The 7,500-nt window shown below is 37.9% G+C and overlaps 1 protein-coding gene across 1 annotated transcript in view; it reads right to left on the bottom strand.

The window, feature by feature from the left end:
• LOC125030985 (putative cyclin-dependent serine/threonine-protein kinase DDB_G0272797/DDB_G0274007) overlaps nucleotides 1-3,712 on the bottom strand; it is a 16,303-nt gene extending 12,591 nt beyond the window's left edge. Inside the window, exon 1 of the mRNA XM_047621405.1 lies at nucleotides 3,430-3,712. The gene's annotated coding sequence lies outside the window, so the exon portion shown is untranslated. The remainder of the gene's footprint in view (nucleotides 1-3,429) is intronic.
• Nucleotides 3,713-7,500: the final 3,788 nt, after the last annotated feature.

Genomic DNA, 7,500 nt, shown 5'->3' with positions numbered 1-7,500 from the left:
TATATACATATATATATATATTTATATATATATATATATATATATATATATTTATATATATATATTTATATATATATATATATATATATATATATATAAACACAGTTGTGTGAGGGCAGTGCACCCATGCTTAAGTACTCATACATGAGGAAGTACATAGATGGAGAAAAAAAAAAAAAAATTATGGAATTCATAACCAAATACACTCGTGTAACAACTCCTTGGTTATAAAGTCAATTTATCAATCAGGCCTATTCTTGTATGAATAATTTATCAGTGACAGTTAAAACTATTTTGTATTGTTTATTTTCACTATATGTATTTCCTGCTTGGAGAATCATCCTAATATTATAGCCATACTCTTTAAGATGCACCCTGATACTCTACTACAGCCTTGGTTTCACTAGTTTTATCTGTTGGAACCAGGCTTTAGGCAGAGATTCTATCTGGAATCTGAATTAATTATCTAGAGAACATTGGAACTCAGTCCTAGCCCATCCTTCTTTTGATACAGGTGATTTGGGGTCAACAGGTATCATAACATATGATGTTCTTAGAAGTTTGCATTGTATTTGGTAATGTTTACACATTGCCCGGCATCTGTCAATGGCAATTCAATGTGAAACTTACATAAAAGTTAACAAAATTTCTATGTTTTTGATGCCTCAGTCCTCTAAGGCATTTTATTATCAAATAAAGAACCAGTCAAAGCTAGCTAGCTAGTTTTCTCTCTCTCTCTCTCTCTCTCTCTCTCTCTCTCTCTCTCTCTCTCTCTCTCTCTCTCTCTCTCTCTCTCTCTCTCTCTCTCTCTCTATATATATATATATATACATACATGATATAAAACCTACCTTTTAAAAATGCTAGGAGTGTTTTCTACACATTATGGGAAATCTCCCCAGCTATTTATTATCCTATACAGTTATATTTTGCTATCCTATATATCCTATCAAATTATATTTTGCTATCCTATATATCCTGTCAAGTTATATTTTGCAAAAATATATGAACAGTCTCAGGTTGGCCTTTGCATGAGCACTAAGAGCACAGCAATTGCCTGATATTATGCTACTATTAGATCAGCCCTTCAGATAGTCCACTATCCCAATTACAAATCATAAGTTCAGTTAATCTTTAAGGTAGCGTAAACTGTAGATGATATTCTTGTAAAAAAACAAAAGTTGCAGTTGTTGGTGCAAGAAATAATCTAGAGGCAACAGGTAACAACACAATAAAGGAAAGGGGGTTAATGTTGCTGAGAGCGATGCACTGAGATGGAGGGAAATGGACACTGACATTTTATAGAGCATAAAAAGTAGAGTAGGAAGTAATACAGGTATATCTGCAGCGGCCTCATATTTACCGGGAAATTATGAAAATACCCTCTGCGTGTCACCACCCAGAGTCTAGCGGCCTCATATTTACCGGGAAATTATGAAAATACCCTCTGCGTGTCACCACCCAGAGTCTAGCGGCCTCATATTTACCGGGAAATTATGAAAATACCCTCTGCGTGTCACCACCCAGAGTCTAAGTCACACAGCCACAGATTTTAATGTCGTTTTTTTTTCTGCTAGTTCGCGTGAAGTGTTAATAGAGGAGGGTACAGGAGGAGCTTGCCCCCGTCTAGGGAGTAAATAGAAAGTAGTAGTTAGGTTTGGATTTTGGGTTCGCATGTTCTCCTGGATTAGGGACTTTGTCTCTGGAGGGTGCATCGCTCTCAGTAACAAATACCGGAAAAGGATTTTATTAAGCATTGCCCACAACCTAATGCTGCATTCGGAACTCCTTGTCTTGCTCTTCCAAACAGGACCAACAGGACAACAAGGCCACTTTTGGAACCATCAAGGCCTTCATTGCCTACAATGCAACCAGCTTGAAAGTAAACATTCACTATTGTGTCTTTATTTTATAGACTGCATAGATTTTGTAACTCCTCTAATGCAAAGATAAATTGCCTACAAGTTAAATAACAAAAATACCCTTTGATAACAACAATGAAGGACCATAAAATTACCTAAAATTATCTTATGGTTCCCTGAATGGTCAAAACATATTGTCCATCTTGTCCAACTTGCAGGACGAGGAGTTCTGAATGAAGCACAAGTCCACTTAGTGCTCCCAAGTTTCAGGTTTATCTTGCTGTGCATACTGAGGTGGAGACAATATTTGCTGAGGGTTATTGTTAACTTATTATTCCTTCTTGATTTTCCATTGCAAATGATATAAACAAAAATAATGGTTATGTTTATGAATGTGACCCTCTGAGATTAAGTCCCTATTACTCCAGCCATTCCTGAGAATGCCATATGAACCAAAAACTTCCTTAACCCTATCCAATCACAGTATTTCATTATCAGGGGCTCTGCCCTTACCCCACACGATCACCAATGGCTTACTCTCTGTGCATCATTTGTTGGTATCCATTTACCTTATTTCTGACTTTATTTTTTGCTTTTTAAGATTATTTCATATATAAGTGAGTACTTTATCTCTTTGATTATTAAGGTGCCCTCAAATTTTCCTGTAAATGTACACCAAAGTATTGTGTTGCACAACTTTCTTATCATCAACTTGCAAAGGCAATGCCATAGATGAAAAATATCTTATTTTCAGACATTCTGCCCATAGATGTAGACACTGCCATCTTAAAGAGCATATAATATAGAGTATTAGACAACACAGGTACAGCTGCAGTGGCCTTGTATTTACACAAAATGACAAAAATATTCATTGCATATCACTGCTCATAGACAGAGTCCCAAAACCAGGCTATCATATGAACCCAAAACCAGGCTATCATATGAACCCAAAACCAGGCTATCATATGAACCCAAAATTCCAAACCAAACCTTTCATACCTTCTATTTATTCCCTAGACAGGGAGCAAGCCCCCTGTACCTCCCTTTATTGGCACTTCACGTCAAATTTAAAAAAAATGCAACATTAAGAACCCTGGCTGTGTGAGGATGTTGAGGACTTTATCTCTGAGCAGCGATATGCAGAAAAATATTTTCTTATTTCACAGTAAATAGGAGGTCGCTGCAGCTGAATCTGTGTTATTCATGACTTTATTTCTTATGTTATAAAAGATGGCAATGTACAATTCCCTCTATCTTAGTGTAATGTTTTTGGTAATATTGACCTCATATGTACATAATCAATGATCCATTTTCTCATATGTAACTTCTGCAGAATTTTTTACATATTTAGAAAACACCTGTATAAAGTTGGTTCACTCTGTAGATATGAAATTTAAACAGATAGGCACTGTCAGTTATAAAATAAGGAAGCACAAAACCCTTGTTCTCCTTTTGACACCAGTAATAAAAGCAGCAGAACCAAATGTTGGGTTATTCACAATGACAATTGCAATAACTCACGTTCGAACCCAGTCCCCGATCTTAAACGATAAATGCGATTCCTTACCAACTGGAATGTTTTTTCTCAATTATTTTCTATATTATTCATCTGCCTTCTTTTCTTTGCCGCTTGTTTCGCTCTCGCCACTTATCCAACACACCGCCAGTAACTGACAGTCTGTCCTTCGTCTGCGCCAGAACCAGCTGATCCGCTAGCCCTCAACCTTTCTGGATTTTGTTCCATTTCCCTGAAGCCCTTGTTCGCAGATCTTCGGTATCCGCCACGTCATGGTAGTCTCATCGTTTGTCCAGTACAATCCTACATCTTATCCTACCTAAGAAAGCGAATGCAACTCACTCAGAGCGAGGTATTAGCCAGAGGAATGGACAGCCATAGTAGAGTTTGAGAGCAGTTTTACGTGTACGAGGATGTGGTGTCCGAAACAGATCAAGACCTTTTATTTGACTACTGTTGTCTCGTGATATAAGGTCAGGAAGCAAATAGGAATATCGCCATCATTATCAAATAACGTGAATAATGATTGTTTCCCTGTATAAACGTCTCAAACTAGTGACATTTATTTTTCAATTACAAATACATAGTTTACCATCCTAAGAAATCGAACACCATTGTCAAAGTTGGAGAAACAAACTAAGCCGTTGGTTCTTACCAACGAAATTATTAAGATTAATTCCTTGGTAGTATTAATGTCGAATAAAATAAATTCATATATCTTAATTTTGTAAAATACTTCATATCTTTATATACACAATCAATTCTCTATCAGTATATCTTAACTTGTGGTATGTCTGAAAATAGGCCGGCCTATTTTGAGGTACCCGGGCACTTCTATTACAGTGAATGGATATTTACAATAATAGATTACCAGAATATTTACATATGCAATTATCCATCCATATATACATGCATACACACATACATGCATAATTATATATAGATCCTCAAATAAGCTCTTCATCACCTTTTGTTCAGGCAACAGACAAAAATCAAAAGTATAAAATTTAGAAACCCAGCGGATTAATTACGAATATCAGGAATAGGGTTAATATAAAAACATGCTCTGAAAGCTCAATTGACTATCCATATACGCAGTGATTACAGAAATAGAAATAAAAATGAGCACAAAAAACATCAAAAGAGAGATAGCGATCAAAACGCATAAGAATGCACGGACCTTCTCACAGCAATTGAGTAGCAAAATTAACCAAAGTTATCAACAACGGCAAATCTCGAAAGTATGGAAAATGCACCAATCAATTTAATACTCAGTGTAGGGGGTGGGGGGGGGGGGCGCAAAGGCTCTACATATTCACCCAACCAATTGTTCATTATCTTCCCACTGTTAGCGAAAAAAAAAAAAATATCCCAAATCTCATCTATGATACACCAATTTCTTTTCAGCCTGGGAAACAGGCAGGCAGCAGATTTTGGACATATTTCGTCCAATAGAGTAAAGAAATGTGCATAGTATGTCCCTTGATGAGTACAGAATGGGCCTATAACTCGGTACAATTATCTGCAGTGACAGACGCGAGGCTTACTGTAAATCAATGGAAAATAATTACAGATATTTACCCGCAACCATCCACCTGATTGCAGAAAACAATAAAAACGTAGTTCAAATCTCATTAAACTGGGAGATGCCATTTCACTAAAACTGTTTACACGCTATGTGCCTTTGTATCCTGTATATTAACATCACTGAGATAATTATAATCTTGCCCGCGTCAGTTAAAGTTTCAGTAACACTGATGCAGGTTTAGTTTTCTGAAACCTCTTTGGCATTCATCAAACCTGAAGAGCACCAGTGAGCAATGTTATCATCCAGTACTTTTAGGATGGGATGTTTTGGTTCCAAGGTGGATTTTGAAAACACTTAGGCATTCTAAAGAACTTTGAAGCATTCGCTAATGTGCATGCCCAATGGCAGCATCCAGCATTAAATTTAATTCACCTCCGGACCAGACTTTACTTTTGAGCTTAATCTTAATCCTGCACATGCCAGAACGAGCTACTTGATCCCAACAATCATGTATCGATACATTATGACAACGTCATCAACTCCATAGAAAAGATGGAGTTGAGTTGCTATTAATATTTATAATAAACAATACCGAGACAAATTCTGACATTTTCATGGCAAAGATGTACATAAAAATTCAACATTATATAAGTCGTGGGATATTCAAATTGTAGATACAACTCTCAACATTGAAAAGAAAAACGAAAAGAAAATCCCACAGAGAATTCCAAGGTTTACAGACACAGAAAAGGCAATGTTATTTCCAAGTTGGAAAAATATTCTCAACTTATGCAACATTTTAATTGAATAAATGAGAAAGTTTTCAATAACATCACAATTAGGTTTCAAATTCAAAGTACAAAGTTCCTGCTTCTTTAAACTATATTGACTTCAAAACCGCATGGGCATTTGTTATCATATACCTCACTAGCAACACCCTGAAAAAAACTATTCTATCCTTATCCTGCGGTCACACACGAGAAAGAGCCACTTATATAATTTCATTTGTACTGACACAGATATATATCGGTATGCTATAGCGTATATGTGTATATAGATAATTTTCTTCTGTAGCAAACGTTTCCTTATCGACATTAGCATATGATATTTAATTTGTATAATATAATATTTAACATACCTGCGTTTTCATGTAAAGCAGCAGCTTTACTGACAATCACATTGACTCGCATCGTCTTGTAGCTTCTGGGAGCCACTTTGCCGTGAAGGGGCGGGGGGGGGGGGGGGGGATTGAGGTCCCAATGATGGTGAGCGGGACCAGAGGGCTACCCATACTGAAAGGGTCACCAGTGAGGGATGAGACAAACTGGCTTCCAGGTGCACCAAAGCCTATGAGAAGGTATGGTGCACCCACCCCTGGTTCATTCCATCTTGGACCAGGGAAAATTCTCCCACATGTGTTTGCCGTGTGTGGCGTCTCATATTACCAGGAGACAGGAGTCCTGAAGGTTGAGTAATGCTGCGCACTGCATCCTGCAGATAGCAACACACCTCTTTGGTCCTCTATTCTGGTTGGACAGGTGGCTTGATCAAGGCCTGGTCAAGTCAGTCGGCTGGTCAAATATGGCTAGGAAAAAACCGGCACTGTCCAGTTGGTAGCGCATAGGTCCTGCGACTCCCATTAGCACTGTAATAGTTACTGCATATATTTCCTCACTACTCCTGTGGATGTTGGGAGACTTTGAGTCCCAACTGTAGGTAAATAACGAATTCTTATTTGTATGATTTCTACAAATTTACAAAGAAATAACTCTCTCCCTGACGACCTGCGCAGTTCCCTTGCCAATACCTCTGGAACGTCACATGTTGTTACTCTGGAACCTTACCAGATTCTAAAGGGTTCCCGAGCTCCCAAACCTGGCAAGGAGAAAAGTCCTTCTCAGTTCATTAAGGAAATCCTACCAGGTAAATATGAGAGTATATCATATAGTAAATACCTAGTAGTGAAGACCATTGATGGTGTATCAGTCATGGATTATATTTGAGGTATGTCAACGTGATCCTCGCATCACCCCACAATGAGATGGTAGCCTGATAGTTGCGACATTCCTGGGGCTCAAGTCTCATGTTCTCCTCACAAAACATTCAATCAATGTAAGGGAATTGTCTTTTCCGAGACATGATGAGGTATTCTGAGGAGAACCTGTTAGAATTAAAGAAGATTAATGTAGTCGCAGTAAAACGTGTTAAGAAAGTTGATGGTTTGGAACAGTCAACACCAGCTCTCCTTCTAACTTTTGAAACGTTAGTCCTTCCAGAATCAGTTAAGTTGGCATGGTATCACCTCAAGGTAAAGCCATATTTGCCCAACCCTATGCGGTGCTTCCACTGCCAGGGTTATGGGCATGGAGCTACCTCTAGCCAGTTTAGGAAAAATGAACAACCAAGAGTGGGTGTAAAGTGTTGTACAATAGGCCATCAAAGAGATGACAAAATGCTGTTACCACTGCAAAGAAGGTTATGAAGCTTCTTCTAAGCTATGTAAAAGGTACAAGTTTGAAAAAGAATTATTGGTAATAAGGAGGAAGGATAAAGTTTTCCAGAGGCAAAGCGACGTGCCCGTGTGCTGTTTGCAC

This window comes from Penaeus chinensis, chromosome 12 (genome assembly GCF_019202785.1).
Source record: "Penaeus chinensis breed Huanghai No. 1 chromosome 12, ASM1920278v2, whole genome shotgun sequence".
Classification (NCBI taxonomy): domain Eukaryota; kingdom Metazoa; phylum Arthropoda; class Malacostraca; order Decapoda; family Penaeidae; genus Penaeus; species Penaeus chinensis.
Note: the sequence above shows the minus strand (reverse complement) of the source record. Positions and strands in the feature narration are given on the sequence as shown.